General features: G+C 43.5%; 1 long non-coding RNA gene across 1 annotated transcript in view; it reads right to left on the bottom strand.

Moving 5' to 3' along the window:
• The window catches only part of LOC145516437 (uncharacterized), a 141,465-nt gene that overhangs the window by 104,875 nt on the left and 19,801 nt on the right, over positions 1 to 16,789 (bottom strand). The window lies entirely within an intron of this gene.

The following is a 16,789-nucleotide window of genomic DNA, read 5'->3' on the forward strand; positions in this document are numbered from 1 at the left end:
AACGCAGAAAGATGCTGTGAGATTCAGACCCAGAGAAAGTACAAAACAGGCCCTTCTCGTTTTCCCCTTAATTGTAATATCACTGACATAAAGAAAAGGCGAGGAGAAAATTAACTGCAATCTGTAATCAAACTGTACGGCACACTGTTGCTTGAAATGTTATGATCCAAACGTCTGTGACAATAAACCCAGATGTGCGTGGCATAAATATTTCGCCTACAGACTTTTCTCTCTCTTTTGGATTTTCTACCCACACTCCAACAGTGGAGGTCCCACAGCTAGCCCATCTCCATGAGGCCAGAGCCTGCAGAGTGACTCACGGAGCCAAACAGAAGGCACTAATCTAAAAGGAGTTTGAGGGCTTTGAGGTTGAAAGACTCCGTGTAATTACTAATTGTCATCATAATACAAGTATGTCTGGAGAGACAAGTCAAAGGGAAAAGTGGGTTTTCACCAAGGACCGAGTCCTTGCCTTCGTTGATCAAACACACATTTCAGATTTCCCAATTGGCACATTCACACCGCAGCATATGCAGTCCATCTGGAACACATGGTCAGTGCAGGCAGATGGGTTACGGAGCTGCTGGGGAAAGAGAACTGGATACTTGGCATGCTTCTGTCCATAGCTGTGTGACCTTGGACAGGTTGCTCAAGTTCTCTGAACTTGTTTTCTCTGAATTGTGAAAGCACTTTGCAGACTAAGAAAGGGTGATATATTCCTGAAAAGGGATCAGAACAAAGAATTACATCTCCTAATTGCATAACTCGGGGTGGCCCATGTGGTCACTGCCCTGACCCTTTCATCCCATTTTTCAGATGCAAGCACTACACAAATAAAAACAAATGTCAGTCTATCCAAAGGAAATTCTCTTTATCCTGCTTTAAGCTTCATATCAGGTCCTAACAAATCAACGTACTCCCTTTTTATTCTTACTTCTTACACCATTACCATAGCACACTAATTGAGCACCTACAGCATACAAAGCATTGTGCTAAGTAATCAGTGGGGATACCAGGTCTCATAGCTGTGGTACACAACACGATTTCATTGAAAGATAAAAATCGTATGTGTAAATAGAGACACCACAACATGGGGTGTCTCATGCACAGATCAGATGAGTGGCCTGAATAGTTGGTGGGACTGGAGGTCAGAAATGCCCTCCTCATATATAAAGCCAATACCCTATGTCTGAACTCCATTTCCCTTCACATTCTTAGGCACCACACCCTATCAACCAGTTATATAAAACCAGGTACCTTCCCATTACATAAAATCAGTTTCTCTCCTTGGATGCTTCCCGTTAGATCTTTAAGAGGCTCAAGTATTCTCCATTTAAAACAAAATCTTCTCTGGGCTCCTTCTTGCGCCTCCAATGAGCACCATTTTCAGGCTAACATCTCAAAAGAGTCACCCACACTCATTCTCCATTCCTTCCTTTTTCACTCCCCGCTCTTACCCTCTTCCAACCTGACTGCTGCCAGGAAACAGCTATCAGTAGGGTTACTGGCACCTCCATTCTGTGGAACTCAAGGAACACTTCACCCTCCTCATGCTTCTGACTTGTACTGACTTTGATGCTCTGGCTCACTGCTCCCTTTCATTCTTAAATAAGCTTTTTTACTGACATAGAACATAACACAGTACGAAAAACACGACTATAATGTTTACAGGTGAAATCTCCCTTATAATGACCATCTAAAGAAAACACCGCCAGTGTCCTAGAAGCCTCCCCCTGCCGTAGTGCCCCCTTCCTGGTTACTGAGAGGCCAGCTCCAACAGTGGATGCTGTGTGTGGGGGAAACGGGGGTCGCCCAGAGCCCCTCCAGATGGAAGGCAGTCATTCCCCCAGATACTGGCTTTAGGTGGGCAAATTTCAGTTCACTCTGGGCAGCAGACAGAACCCTGAGAATGGAGGCTCAGAAAGGCCCAGAGAAGTACCAGAGACATAAGTTCATGTAGATACAGATGTGTGCTCAGATGGTAATGTGGACCAGATGAGAATGCTAGAAGTTCCCACATATAAATATAAAAACAAACATCATGCTCAAGACCTCAATCTCTGGTTGAATCTCTTCCCTGTCTCTTTTAGTAGCTATGAGACCTTGGGTGGGTTATACAACATCTCCATACCTTTGTTTTCCCATCTGTAAAATGGGTATAACCATAATACTTACTACATGGAGCACTTTAAAGATTAAAAAAGTAAATGTGAGGCCCAAACAGAATCTACCAGAAAATGAGCAATTAATTATTTATTAGGGCCAATTTATTATTAGGACCACATTTATTGAGAACTAGAAGAGGGAAGCACCAGGAAAGGAAGATCCAAAGGCACAAAGTAATTCACCCAGGGAGCTAGTCCTTGCAGGATCTCTCTGTCCCTACTCTACTGCACTGCATCTGGATAAAGAAGAATGATTTTATGAGAACTTGTTCAACTCCTTTAAGATCAATGGCAAAACCCCAAATTTTCCATCTAAGTGCAGTAGACCTAAATGCACAGAAAGACAACGTCTTTAGGAACAGCCCCTGGTGCTCTCCAAGTGGCTGACTGAGCTATCTAGAAAAACATCTGCTTACATAAATCTCCTTAGTGAAGCTTCCAGAAAACCCCCAAGCTGCTCCTTTCCAGTTCTGACTTAGGGGCTGCTCATCATTTCAGAGGCAGCATGGGCTCTGCCTCCAGCTCTCACATTCAGCCTTATATCACATCAATCAGGATCTTACACTACCAAGCTTCTCATCCACTAATCCACAGTGACTGAGGGTTGTTTCTTTCTAAGCTTCTTAATTTGCTGCTTAGAACATTACTCTGGGTGGAGGCAATTAGTGTTGCATACTTTTGAGGAGAAAATTGCAGCCCAGCCCGCTCTGACTGCATGGATCAGGGATTTCCTCAGCTCCTTGTTTGATCCTTCTCTTTCCTTTTTTTTCTTAACCCCTGTTCAAATAATCTGGTCCCTTCAAAGTTCTGAGATGCTATCCTGATGCATATTTAAAATTCATCCAGTAACTTTTGGGCTTTCCTGGTGGCTCAGGTGGTAAAGAATCTGCCTATAATGCAGCAGACTCAGGTTCGATCCCTGGGTTGGGAAGTTCCCCTGGAGAAGGAAATGGCTCCCCATTCCAGTATTCTTGCCTGGAGAATCCCATGGACAGAGGAGCCTGGTGGGGTACAATCCATGGGGTCGCAAAGAGTTGGACATGACTAAGCGACTTTTACTTCACTTCAGGCAACATTTGGCAGAGGAGAAAAGCTTGGATATAAGGAATATAGGTGACAATCTCCCCCAAATAGGTTCAGCTTCAGGAAGGTTTTCCCTGCCTTTATTAACTGGTAAATTCTGTGAAGGGGTTGTTGGTGTGTGTGTGTGTGTTGGAGTGGGTAGGAGTGGGGGTGTCTGGGCAGGGAGTGGAGATGGACTTCAAAAACCTTCTTTTAAAATTCTCTTAGCAATCACAGCCTCTCTAAGGTCTGCTTGGTTATTTCTGGAAAAGTCATAGTGGAAGTCTCTACTAGGCAATGAAGGAAAAGTCACTGATGGGGAAGCCATGGGGATCACAGTCAGTCTTAGTTGGAGGCCACCAGGAAGGGACCATGGGGGTCAGTAGCTTTTCCTTCTATGCCAGGGTGGAGGGGACAGTACTAGGCAGAGGCTACCTCTGCCTCTACTGTGTGACCATGACCTCCATAGACACTCCATGAAAATACGGTTGCCTGTCCACCCGCTCACTGACAGACTACTTGGCCAAAGGACTGCGTTCTGGATGCCTAGCAGTGAGGACCAGAATAGCAGCTAGTGGGTCTGGGTTACTTCTCTGCTGTTTTCTGCCCCAGATCCCAAGGTTCCCAGATCTCAGAGTTCACAGGAGACAATTCTCCACCCCAGGTACGCCGGGGACACTGCAGTGGCCCCTTTACCATCACACAACACAGGATATGGGTCTTATGGTAATCACCTTGAGCTTTCCTGAGAGGGAAAGCCTGGGACCTACTGGGCTAGTAGAAGAAATATGCAGGGTCCAGAAGGCACCATGGCAGCATGAGTCATGACAGCCCTGGGTGGAGCACAGCAGGCCTGTCCTCCGAGTGACCCTGACCTGTGATGTCAGCGAGGCACATTCCCCGCTCTTACTGCCCACAGCCTTCCCTTGTCCCTGGGGCTTGTTTCTGAGACTTTAGTTTTTTTGTATCTGGCTCTTGGGGCTGTGAAAGATCATACCTCTTGCAGCCCTAGCATCTACTGGAATAGGAAGATGATCTGGGCTAAAAGTAGCCGCCTGAGTTTCAGTCCCTGGAGGTTTACTCTCTTAAGAGCATAGCGTTTATTAAAGGAGAGAGAATGAATGTATTGTCTATTTCCAGATATGTGGGAACGTTATTGAACTGCAATCAATAAGAAGTGGAGCCTTTAGTGAATAGAACAAACTTCTCTCACCTGATGGGTTATTATATTTCTGGAAATTGGTGGGACCATTATGTTAACAGGGCTGGGTCTGGATTCTATAATGCTTGGAGTGGTTTACTCAGTGGATTCTTTCAGTCCTACAGTTAAGTCTTCCCCATAGACCCACCCCCCTCATCAACTTTCTCACTCATAAATCCAGTGCTCTTTTGTCTGAAATACAGCAGATTTTTTGTTTTCATTTGAGTTTGAAGTGGGAGGTTGCAAGCGTGAGGTCTGGACTCTAAGAGTAAGTATAAGTTAGAATTATATTTCCTCCTATTATGCCTTTGATTATGCTTTGGTTTGATGGATTGCCTACCCCCCCCCACCCTGCCCCCACTGCACACATCAGAATCCTTTTGACACATACTTTCATTAACCTTCCCAGGCACAACCCTGAAATACCTTTTGAGAAGTCTCCCAGTGTTCCATGACAGCCTCTCCTGCTAAAAAATCTTAACTGGAAACCATAAAATTACTAGTAAGAAATATTGTCTGGAAACCTTGTGGTGTTTCTCCTCTAACACAGTCTATGGAGGGCCACCAGTATTACAATTCAGATGGAGTTTATTATTTGCTTTTTTCAAATACTAGAATGGACTGATGACTGCCTCCCTCAACTGAATGAACACTGAATCAGCAATTTATGGGAGCTTGTATCGTGATGACCTCAAGATCTTGGTATCTGAGCCCAGCCTCCACTTAATTGTTACATGACCACAGATAAAATCACTTCCTGTCTTGGTTTTCACTACTGTAAGATGATAAGCACAGAATTCCATTTGTGCTCCAAAATGGCCAATCAATATTCAGAACTGAAAGTCTGGGATATCCATTATTAAAAGTGAAAATATTAGTCTCTAAGTTGTGTCTGACTCTTTGCAACCCCATGGACTGTAGCCTGCCAAGCTCCTCTGTCCGTGGGATTCTCCAGGCAAGAATACTGGAGTGGGTTGCCATTTCCTTCTCTAGGGGATCTTCCCAACCCAGGGATTGAGTCTGAGTCTCCTGCATTGCAGGCAGATTCTTTACCATCTGAGCCACCAGGGAAGTCCCATCTATTATTAACATTCAATAATATTAATAATGATTATTGTTATTTCTAGCATGTATGTGTCTTGAGTTGATAGGCATGGAAAATTTTGTTTTAGGGGCTAAATGTGGGAAAGAAAGTTGAGAGGTTGTACATTTGTTTTTGTTTTTCAAAGCTCCCATTCCTGACAGAGCACAAGAGACAGCTCCCTAGGAGGAGGAGCCTGTCTTATATTTCCACCCCTCCTCTTAGGCTGGTGCTAACTAAGCTCCCAGGGGAGTGGGTTAGAACAGTGACTGAAGGACTTTGTGAGACTCTGGGCAGCAACCATGCTGTTTTAGGCCATGAGTCCTTGAGTTGAGAGGAAAATTAGTCTCTTCATTGCAACATGGACCTGACCCCCTCTGACATCTCAAAAACTGGTAGCAACAGTAAAGATAGGAAGGTAGCACACCAAAAGACCCTGCGCATTGTTATGTGGCCCCATCAGGGCAAATGGTACTATTGCTAGGTAGGATATACTACACCCAGGACCCTGAGAAGGTTCTTGGTTTTTAAAGTTTGTATGTGTGTTATCATCTCTGGAACCCCTGAAAACCTTAATGGGACGATTATGAGTCTCATTTCCTTTGATTTTTCTTTGAGATTACTTTTACAGGCGAGCTGTCTTTCTGTGTCAAAATGTTTAACTGCACGAATGGAGCCTTCCTTTAGACGTTCTTGAGAATTAGTTTCTCTGTAGCCACAGATCTTGACCCCTGCCATCTTTGGTTGCAGAGAACAATGGTCAGATCAGCAGTCATTACTCTTTAGTTTAAGAGGAGGTCAGACAGGACAATGAGCTAAAAGTCAAGGTAACAAAAGAACTGAAGGCTGTAATGGGTCCTCTTCACAGGCCAGTGAACTTGATTCTGGTTTACTGGGATGTGAGGAATCTGGGGCTATTTCAGGAATGTCAGCAATTTTGCCCTAAAGAAACTTTGATCTTGTTGCCCCTCCTGTGCCTGGTCATTAACTAGAAACATAGGGACCCAACTCTATGGCTGCCTCTTACCAGAGAGCCACTACTGACTGTTTAAATACATCTCCTCCCATTGTTCTCTTTTCCTGGAAGAAAGAACACGATCCTTCCAACTTTCCTGAGAGGAGCTTCAACTGCTCATTTTAAGACTATTTACTTCAGCCGATACCCTCTTTAAGGGCTTCCCAGGTGGCTCAGTGGTAAAGAACCCACCCCAATGCAAGAGACGCAAGAGACACAGGTTCGATCCCTGAGTTGAGAAGATCTCCTGGAGGAGGAAATGGCAACCCACTCCAGTATTCTTGCCTGGAGAATCCCATGGACAGAGGAGCCTGGCGGGCTGCAGTCCACTGGGTCACAAAGAGTTGGGCACGACTGACCACACACATGCCCACTGGGAGGCATGCCTTTGAAACCATTAAACAAAGGCCAGGAAGATGAGGGTCTCCGGCCACAACTTCCTAAAGTAATAATTACATCCTGTCGTCCCCCATCCATGCTTAAATCCCAACAGATGCAGGGCAGAGATTTCTGGGACTTTAGAAAATTCCCTAAAGGCCAAGAGGAGGAAATTATATATAATCTGTATTGTATTTTGTCATGAAAAAAGTAATTGTGTTTCCACCCTGTCTTTCCCTTAAGTTTTTAGCTGTTTAAAGTGACAATTAGGATTTCCCTGGTGGCTCAGAGGTAAAAAATAAAAAATCCACCTGCAAATGCAGGAGACATGGGTTCAATCCCTGATCTGGGAAGACCCATAGGCTGCAGAGCATCTAAACCCGTGTGCCTTAACTACTGAGCCTGTGCTCTGGAGCCCAGGAGCTGCAACTACTGAAGCCCATGTGCCCTAGAAGCAGAGCTCTGCAACAAGGGAAGCCATGGCAAGGAGAAGCTTGCGTACCGCAACTAGAGAGTAGCCCTCCACTCACTGCAACTAGAGAAAAGCCCACACAGCAACAAAGAGGGAGCAGCACCAAAACTCAAATAAAAAGTGTTTTTAAAAGTGGCAAATAATATGAATTCCCCTCAACCAGGATGTTTTATGCCTCACTTTTGAGGAAACAACTAGTTTATGAATGGTTAGGTCTACTGACTTTCTAGAGAAGCAGTAGGGGTTCTTTGGGTGAAGAAACCCTCCAAAATTCTCACATTCCAGTATAACCAAGAATCAAAGCAAGAATCCCATTATCTCCTTTTTAATTCTGTTTCTCACACCATAGCCTGAGCAGAGCCATGTTTCATCCCAAAACTCTCTCCCCGTTTGTCTGAGGTTTAGGGTCTCTCATCTATAGAGTTTAGAGATTTGCTTGGATTTTATCGTGTTTTCAAAAATTAAGAGGCTGAATTCCCACAGAGCAATTACTAAGACTTGTTTAAGAGTCTCTCATGTTAGGAAAAGGAATGGCCGGCACACTTGTTCAAACAAAACCTGTGCCAGTTTTCTTTATTTTATAATCTTATAAAAATGTTTTACTAACACCATGGGATCCTGAACATGTTTATGAACATTTTCCAAATGCTTTGAAGTCCAGAACTGGAAGCCTCAGTGATTGTCAGTTGCTGAGTTTGGGGAGGTGGGCATTGGAGGGCACAATAGCACGTCCTGGCTTTCTTCCTCTCGCCCCACTCACCAGGACCATGTCTCTAGAAGCTTCTCCACGACCTGGGCCTGCTTGGTCAATGTGAGCTGCTTGCCTGGCCATCAGTCCAATGGTTTCTAGAACTCTCTCCTTCTCACTGTCCGGCTGCCCTCAGTAACAGAAGAGGGTGGGCCAGCGGCACGAAGTTTTCGAGACTGGGATGTTCTATGAAGTCCAACTTTCTAGTTCAGAGAGATTTTCCCCCTATCCTGTCCAACCACTCAATTGAAATTTGAGGGCTTCCTAACTGTTCAAAAATTTAATGCTCAGTAAAGCATCTTTATGAAAAATTTTAAAATTTACCTGGGCAAGATTTACCTGTCTTCTGTGGTACAAAAAGCCTATCAGAGTTCTGCAGTGTTTCAGGCTCATTTTGTGGAAGCTTCCTTATCTCTGTTCTTAGTTTAAATTGTAGAGACACTCGATGCTGCATGATTCTAGCTGTGCATTCATGCACACATTTATGAAGCTCAGCGTGGCATTCAGCACTGCAGCAAGCCCCCAACAAGTAATAATGCGTGCTTACAAAACAGATACATGTGGCAGTAATTATTCAATTTACAAAGCATTCACCTTTAGAATTCCTTTGCATGGCATTTAAAGACTAAAGCCATTTATATCGTTTCAAATTACACTATAGTCTTATGAACATTCTTAGAGCCGACTCCTTGGAAAAGACTCCGATGCTGGGAAAGATTGAGGGCAGGAGGAGAAGGGGGTGATGAGGGTGAGATGGTTGGATGGCATCACAGACTCAATGGACATGAATTTGAGCAAACTCTGGGAGACAGTAAAGGGCAGGGAAGCCTGGCGTGCTGCAGTCCATGGGGTCACAAAGAGTAGGACAAGAGTTAGTGACAGACCAACAACAATGGTCCATGTAGAGTCCCCTTACCCTCCCTCCAACACACACACACACATACACCCCTACACACATATACTCAAACTTCCCTCCTGAGCAGTAGAGTCATGAGAAAAAAATAAGGCCCTCATTGCTCCCCTAGGGTTATTCTGCTTTCCATTTTAAATCAAAATACACTGCATGAGTTGTTTTCAATTACCTTGTCCAATCTCGTTGTATGGATGAGAAACCGGGGCCCAAAGAAGTGATTACATCCCAAGCTCTGAGCCTCACATCACAGCCTCTGCTCTTCCCACTAACTTCTGTTCCCACATCTAGGAGGATAAGTTCTTCTTTATTCAGAGACCTGCAGAGAAGACAACTCTACAACCTGTCTGAGAAAATCAATTTTTGGACTCAATAATGCACATTCTCCCAGAAACCTCCCTCTGACACTCTAATCAGAATGGTCCATATTAGAGCAAAAAGTTCATGTCTAGATGGAGATGAGTCAAGATGAGTCACCGTTTAATGCAGCCTAATGCTGCTTCTCCCTAAAATGGTTAATAATCTAACTCTCAAGGATAACCTAATGCTCTTGTTCAGTCGCTAAGTGGTCTCCAACTCTTTTCGATCCCATGGACTGCAGCACGCCAGGCCTCCCTGTCCATCACCGTCTCCCGGAGCTTGCTCAAACTCATGTCCATCAAGTCGGTGATGCCATGCAACCATCTCATCCTCTGTCACCCCCTTCTCCACTTGCCCTCAGTCTTTCCCAGCATCAGGGTCTTCTCCAATGAGTAGGCTTAAACCCTTTTAAGTTGTTTTTTTAATTTTTCCAACATGTCTGAATATTCTAAATTCTTTCAAGTTTGTCTCCAGACCCTACGTTTCATTCTGTAATTATCTTTATAGATTCCTCAGAACTCACCCTCCATTCTTAGCATCCCTCTTGAATGGTGCCACAGACTGAAATGTAGGCTTACACTCAGGCCCTGCTTAGGGCTGACCTTTTAAGAAAGGTAACACAGACTTTCTAACAATTTCAGCTCTTTCATTTTACAAAATTTTCCTACTGACCTTTGATGGGAAGAAAATTCCTGCACGATTACATCATTTCTTTGAGGCATGCGTAATGAAGCAGCCCCTTTTCCAGGGACTTTGAGCAGATACATACAATTTTCATCATTCCAACTCCTGTTGCAACAAACTTGATTTTTCAGCTACTTCCTAGGCTGCTCAGTCCATACTTAGTAGACTGCTCAGAGGCCTGATTCGTCTTTTCTTTGAGGTGGAAATATTTGTTGCAATCTTGCTCTGAAGCCCAATAAATCAAAACATTGAGCCTCTTGTAATAAAAATAGTTGCTTTGAAGTATAACCTTACATGTCTAATTTCCTACCAGCAATAATGAGGCTTTCTCCAGCCATTTGGAGGGCACTGGGTTTTCTTTTTTTTTAATTTCTGTCCTTTTGTTTTTCTAACATGTGGGCTGTCTAATGACAGGATTTGGTATTCCAGATGTTTGGGTGAGACAAAGCAGTAAGTGACGGGTACACATCTCAGAGTTCCATACCACCCAAGTGGCCGTTACATCACTGGCCAGAGTGAGCCTGTCCAGACAGACTCCACCAAGGCTCCCTCCCACCCCTTGTATTTAATGTTGCTAACCCTTACTCGTCAACACAAAATAACAGAAATTCTTTCATGCGGCTATTATTCTGCAGACACACAAAGAAGGGGGAAAGAATCTACAACCACACAGAAGTTAAAACCCATGTGGTTTTAATAATAAGAAAAGAAAGAGATGGCTTAATTCAGTAATAAGACAAGACTCCCTGGTGGTTAATAAGGTAATTTGCCACGTGATTAAAGGTAGATGAAAGTGGAATTTCTATGGTAACATTCTCACTCCGAAGGATGCTTTGGGGAAACGGAGATTGTTAGTCACTTGAATACCACGATTCTTTTGAAACAAGAGGAGAGTGACTACCAAGTGTGGCCTTTGAATTTCTCTCATCATTATCTCAACCTTTTCCAAACGACTGAGAAAACAGAGGAGGGCACAGGAAAATACATTCCAGCAAGGGGGCGGGCAGGGTTCAGAGCACACAGCACCCAGAGGACCACAGAGGCCCAGAGGCTCTCCAGGAAACAGGGACCAGGCCCTGCCTGGTCGCTCTCCAGAGTGGAACATGCTGGAGTTTGACAAACTGACACCTCCAGGATGCCAACTCTGTCAAAAGACGCTTCCGTTTATTTACTCTCCATTTACATTCCTGCCTCTGTTTCTCTTCCATCGCCTTGAATTGTCCTATCTGCATTGCTTCTTTTGTTTTATTTTAATAGCAAACTTAAAAATCATGTACTTATTTGGCAGTACCAGGTCTTAGTCGCAGCATGCCGACGCTTTAGTGGTGGCATGGGAAATCTTAATTGCAGCACATGGGATCCAGTTCTCTGACCAAGGATCAAACCTGGGCCCCCGGATTGGGAATGCAGAGTATAAGTTGCTGGGCCACCAGGGAAGTCCCTCCTTTGCTTCTTGAAGTTCAGGTGGCAGAGCTGGTACAGAATGGCAGCAGCCCCTGCCTCTGGCTAAACAGTGAGAGCTACACAGATGCAGGCAAAGATGGTGACACTTGCTCTAAAGTGCTCTGCCAGAGGCTGGTGTGCTGAGAGGTTGAACTGTCCCATCTGGATTGCAGGCTCCTGGATCTGAAAACCAGAGCCTGCCTGCTGCCAGCAGGGTGACCCTGAGGGAGCTTGCTGCTTCTCATCTGTTACAGTAGGCACACAATTCAAAAGGCTCTGTAAACTCCAAGGATGTAGATAATTTCTAGTTTGTTTCCTGTTGCTACAAATGGCATTATTTCATTCTTTTTATGGCTGAGTAATATTCCACTGTGTGTGTATGCACACATAAACACCACATCTTCTTTATCTGTCAATGGACATCTAGGTCGTTTCTGTATCTTGGTTATTGTGAATAGTGCTGCCACGAATGCTGGGATGCATGTATGTTTTCAAGTTACAGTTTCCTCCAGATGTATGCCCAGGAGTGGGGTTGCAAGATCACACGGTAACTTTAGTTTTCCAAAGAAACACTACACTGTTCTCCATAGAGACTACACCAATTTACATTCTCACAATAGTGTAGGAGGTCAATGAATATTTATTGAGTTGAGGCTACCACAGTGAATAGGAATGTTAAGTTCCTGATCTCAGACAGCTTAATTTCTAGCAGAATGACCAACCATAACCAAGAAAGCAACTAGAGTCATTAGAAAGTATATATGCTATGGAGAAAATTAACAGTCTGATGTAATGGGGAGTCAGTCAATGATGTGGGAGCTGCTTGAGATGGGAGTTAAAGAAGGCCCTTTGCATGTGGGGCACTGCAGTCGTAACACAAGGATAAGCAAGAACCAGATGCACAAAGAGCAGCAAGAGGGCTGTTCCAAGAAGTGGGGTGAAGCTTCCGGTGGGGAACAGTTTGGCTGGGGAAGCAACGGAGAAGCAGCCAATGTCCCTAAGACCAAAAGAATCACTGAGATGAGGTTAGAGAAACTGGCAGGGGCCAGGTCATGCAGGATCTTGAAGCCCTGGTAACAAGTGCAGATTTTATTCCAAATGCAAGGGGAGCTATCAGAGGTGCTGGGTGAGGATGTCATGTGAGCTGCTGTACATTATTAGAATGTCACTTGGACTGATGGATGGAGAACACATTTGAAGGGTGCAAGACAGAAGAAGGAGACCAAGAAGAGAATATTGAAGCAACTCACATTGGCCTTGAGGGTGCCTAGACAAGGAAAATGGCAATAGATAAAAGAGCCAGAAATTTTGAAAGAGAATTTGGAGATAAAGCTGAGAGGACTTACAGAGGGCCTGATGCCCATGGTTTGTACATTATCAGGACAAACCGAACCATGTAAACAGAAGGTGAAGGTCAGAAGGAAGAAAAGGAAATTCTAAAGAAAGAGACATTCTATTCTGTGACCTGTTCTTCCCCAGGAAAAGTGGATTTGTGACCTCTCAATTAGCCCCCTCAATACCGTGTCTTTTGATGCATAGAGAGAGGAGACGTGACTAGATAAACTGTGTCCTGACCACATATGGCTAGGTAAATGAAAGTCAATATATTGATTCCCTTGAAAGACACAGGAAACCAGCACGTGTTTCAGACACAGAATCATCTTGTTGCAGGCTGACCCACAGACGCCTCAGTTCAATCAGTGGAGTACTCTATCCAACCAGAACTTAATTCAGACATCTTATAACCACTTGGGGTTTTTCTACACATCCTAAAGTCAAACTACACCAGAAAAAAACAAGAATCATAACCTTCTGCTCATTCTCTATCTCTAAACTTTTTATTTTGAAATAGTTACAGATTTACAGGAAATTGCAGTGATGTGACAGAATTCTCATGTACCCTTCACCTAATTCCCCCAATGGTTGCATCTTGCATAACCATAACACAATATTAAAACCAGGAAATCGACGTCAGTAAAATGTATGTGTATAGCTCTATTACATTATATCACATGCTAAGATTTCTGTAACCACCATCACAATCAAGGTACAGAGCACCACGAGGATCTACTGGTGCCAACATTTTACCAGTCTGAGTGAAGTGTAGAAATCTTATCTCCCTTTAGGTCTCTTTGTTATCCTCAGCCCAGCCATTATTTATAATGTTCTCAGTTATTTCCTTTACAAGCATTGAAATCCACATCAGACAATGTTATGCTTTTTGCTTGGATTGACAAACGTAATTCAGAAAAATTAAGAAAAAGAAAGTCTATTATATTTACTCATATGTTTTACTCTTTCCATCATTCTTTTTTCCCTCAAGATGATCCAAGATTCCTTCTTTTATCATTTCCTTTCTGTTTCAAGAACTTCTGAGAGCCATTCTTGTGGGGGTAGGTCTGCTGGTGATAAATTCTCTTAGTTTTCCTTTATCTAAGAATGTCTTAATTTCACTTCCTGAAAGATAACTTCACAGGACAGAGAATGCACAGTCATTTTCTTTCAGCTCCTAAAAAATGTGCTACTTCATTCTGGCCTCCATGATTTCTGAGAAGGATCCACTGTCTGAAACTGTTTTTCCTCTTTGGAAAAGTGGCATTTCTCTCTCATTGCTTTCAAGATTATTTATCTTTAGTTTTCTGATGCTTGATCATAATGAGTATTGGTGTGGATTTCTTTTGATCTATCCTTTTGAAATTCTCTCAGCTTCTTGAATCTGTTTCCCAATTTTTGCCAAATTTGGGAAGTTTTCAGCTATCATTTCTTGAGTACTTTTTCAGACCCTTCCACCTTCTCCTCTCTGAGATTCTGATGACGTGAATGTCAGATCCTTTGTTATAATCTCATGGGTCCCTGAAAGGTTCTGCTCATTTTTTCTTTTATAGTCTCTCTTTTCTCCATTGCTCAGCTTGGTAATTTCTATTATTTTTTTCCTCAAGTTCACGGATCCCTCTCTTTGCCCTCTCCATTCCGCTGTTGGGCCCCATTAAGTTTTTTATTTTGTTACTATATTTTTGGCTACTCAAATTTTCACTTGTTTCTCCTTCATATCTTCTTTTTTCTGAGATTCTTTATTTTTTTCATTATTTCAAACATGTGCATAATTGCTTGTCACAGTGCTTTTATAATGGCTGCTTTAAAATCCTTGTCAGATATTCCAACAGATGTGACATCTCAGGGATGGTGTCTGTTGATTCCTTCTAGTCTTTTCTAGAAAACTTTTTACTCATTACCTCAGCGTCAGACTGACTTGACCATCCCTCACAGGTTTCCTGTGAGCCCCAGGAGATTTTGACCTACATTGTTTTTTGTTGCATAACACAGGCATTTTACAGATTTGGGGGTCTGACATATTCAGGTACTACTCACCAGCTATGAGAACCCTTACGCAAAAATTCATTATGAAAAATAACACACACAAGAACATATAAAACATATGTACATTTCACAGTAAAAAAATAGAATAGCCATGGTCAAGAAATAGAACATCACTATATTTTAGAAGTGGAATGGCCAGATTTGCCAAACAAAAATACAAGAATTGAATTTTAGATAAAAAATAAGTGACTTTTAAATCATAAGTTTGTCCCATGAAGTATTTGGAAATACTTTCACTAAGATATCTTTTATTGTTTATCCGAAATTGAAATGTAACTGAGTGTCCTGTATTTTACCTTGCAGTTCTACTTAGATGCCTACTCCCCATCAGATTACCCTACCTCCCCCCATACGAATTTCATTATTATCCCTTTGTTTTTCTCTATAATGTTACCACATATGTGTTGATTACAAAATGTAGTTTATTTTTGCCTGTTTTGGACTGCCATGGTAGTCGTGGTGGTGGTGGTTTTCCTTTATTCCTAAATCATGTCAAATCCAAGTTCCGCTCTCCACTCACCCATGTCTCGTATCTGTCATGTTATCGTGGCTTCTGCCCCCCTGACCTGGTAATCCAGGAACCCAATCAAGGAAATCGGGGAGAAGCGGGGGGAGGTCTCAGCTTACCAGCCTACTGGGATGACCTCTGAAGATGCATCTGGCCACACTCACACAGCTTTGTCAAAGGCAGATGGTCTGGCTAGTAGCTGCACTACCTCTGTTCCTAGCTGACCTTGGGGGACTCGTTGCTTTTGAATTCCAACACTCACATGAAGCCCTGAGCCATCTCCCTCCAAACTGCAGCACCTTCTAGAGTGCTGGGTACACATGGGCTCAGATTTTATCACTATCGGAATGCACTAACCACCCCCTCCTTCCTTATCCTGACTCCTGGAGCACTCCATTCTTCTCTGCCTTCAGCCTTTGTTTCTCAACCCTTAAAAAGAAAATAGCATATCTTCCTATGCTTTGGTTTCACAGGGAGGTTTAGCGGCTCTAGGGGAGAAACGCTGGATGCTTTATGAAGCCAATAGCCCATCAGAGAGCTGGTTTATCTTTCCTCAGGGGTGGAAGGCTCAGCCATCAGAAGAGCCATAGTGGCCTTCCTTCCCCCAGAAACGAAGAGCTTGCTTCTTCAAAGCAGTGGAAATAAATAATGTAGTCATATTTGCATACCCTGCTACATTAGATTCTCAAAAATTTACATATAGAGCACCCATATCAATCCTTAGAAAGTAATGAGTCACTAAAATATAGCTAGGAATATTTTTTTGTGTGATCTTTTCTTGTGCACCAGAATTTTCTCCCCAAGTTGTAGAAGGCTAGCGTTTAGCCTTCAAGCCCTGTCCGTGGCAAAACACACTGGGTCCCCTTGACCATGAACCTACTACCTTTTTTTTTTTTACCAAGTGCAAACTAGTGAAAATTTATCCTGGAAGGAGAGAGTCTGGTGACAGGACAACACGCAGCCTGATGGGCAAGGACATGGGAAGGCAGGAAGGGCTGGCTTGCCCTCCTCGCTTTGACAGGCAGGGAGTTATAGTCTGTCGGTGTGCCAGCAAGGGTCTCTGGTTTCTTTCCCACCAACCGGCAGACCCCTCCTCCCCAGCTGCCTCTCTGAGTCTCTGCCCAGATGAGCCCCACGAACAGTCATGGAGACAGAGAGGGAAGAGAACCGCCTGGCCAGACCCTGGGGACAGCTGGCCCAGCCATTGTTTGCTGGCCACCACATTGACGACTGTCTGTCAAAACCAGAGACACAAACAAGGGCAGAGAAGACAACCAATAGCCTGGCTTGTATTTGATAAAGGTCAAGGCTATTAGAAAATAAATCAGAGATCTAGGCTTATAGTCCTAGCTCAACAGAAGCCCTGATATTCCATATCCGCAAA

The sequence above is a fragment of the Giraffa tippelskirchi genome, chromosome 8 (genome assembly GCF_054371585.1).
Source record: "Giraffa tippelskirchi isolate mGirTip1 chromosome 8, T2T-mGirTip1v1.2.pri, whole genome shotgun sequence".
NCBI lineage: Eukaryota > Metazoa > Chordata > Mammalia > Artiodactyla > Giraffidae > Giraffa > Giraffa tippelskirchi.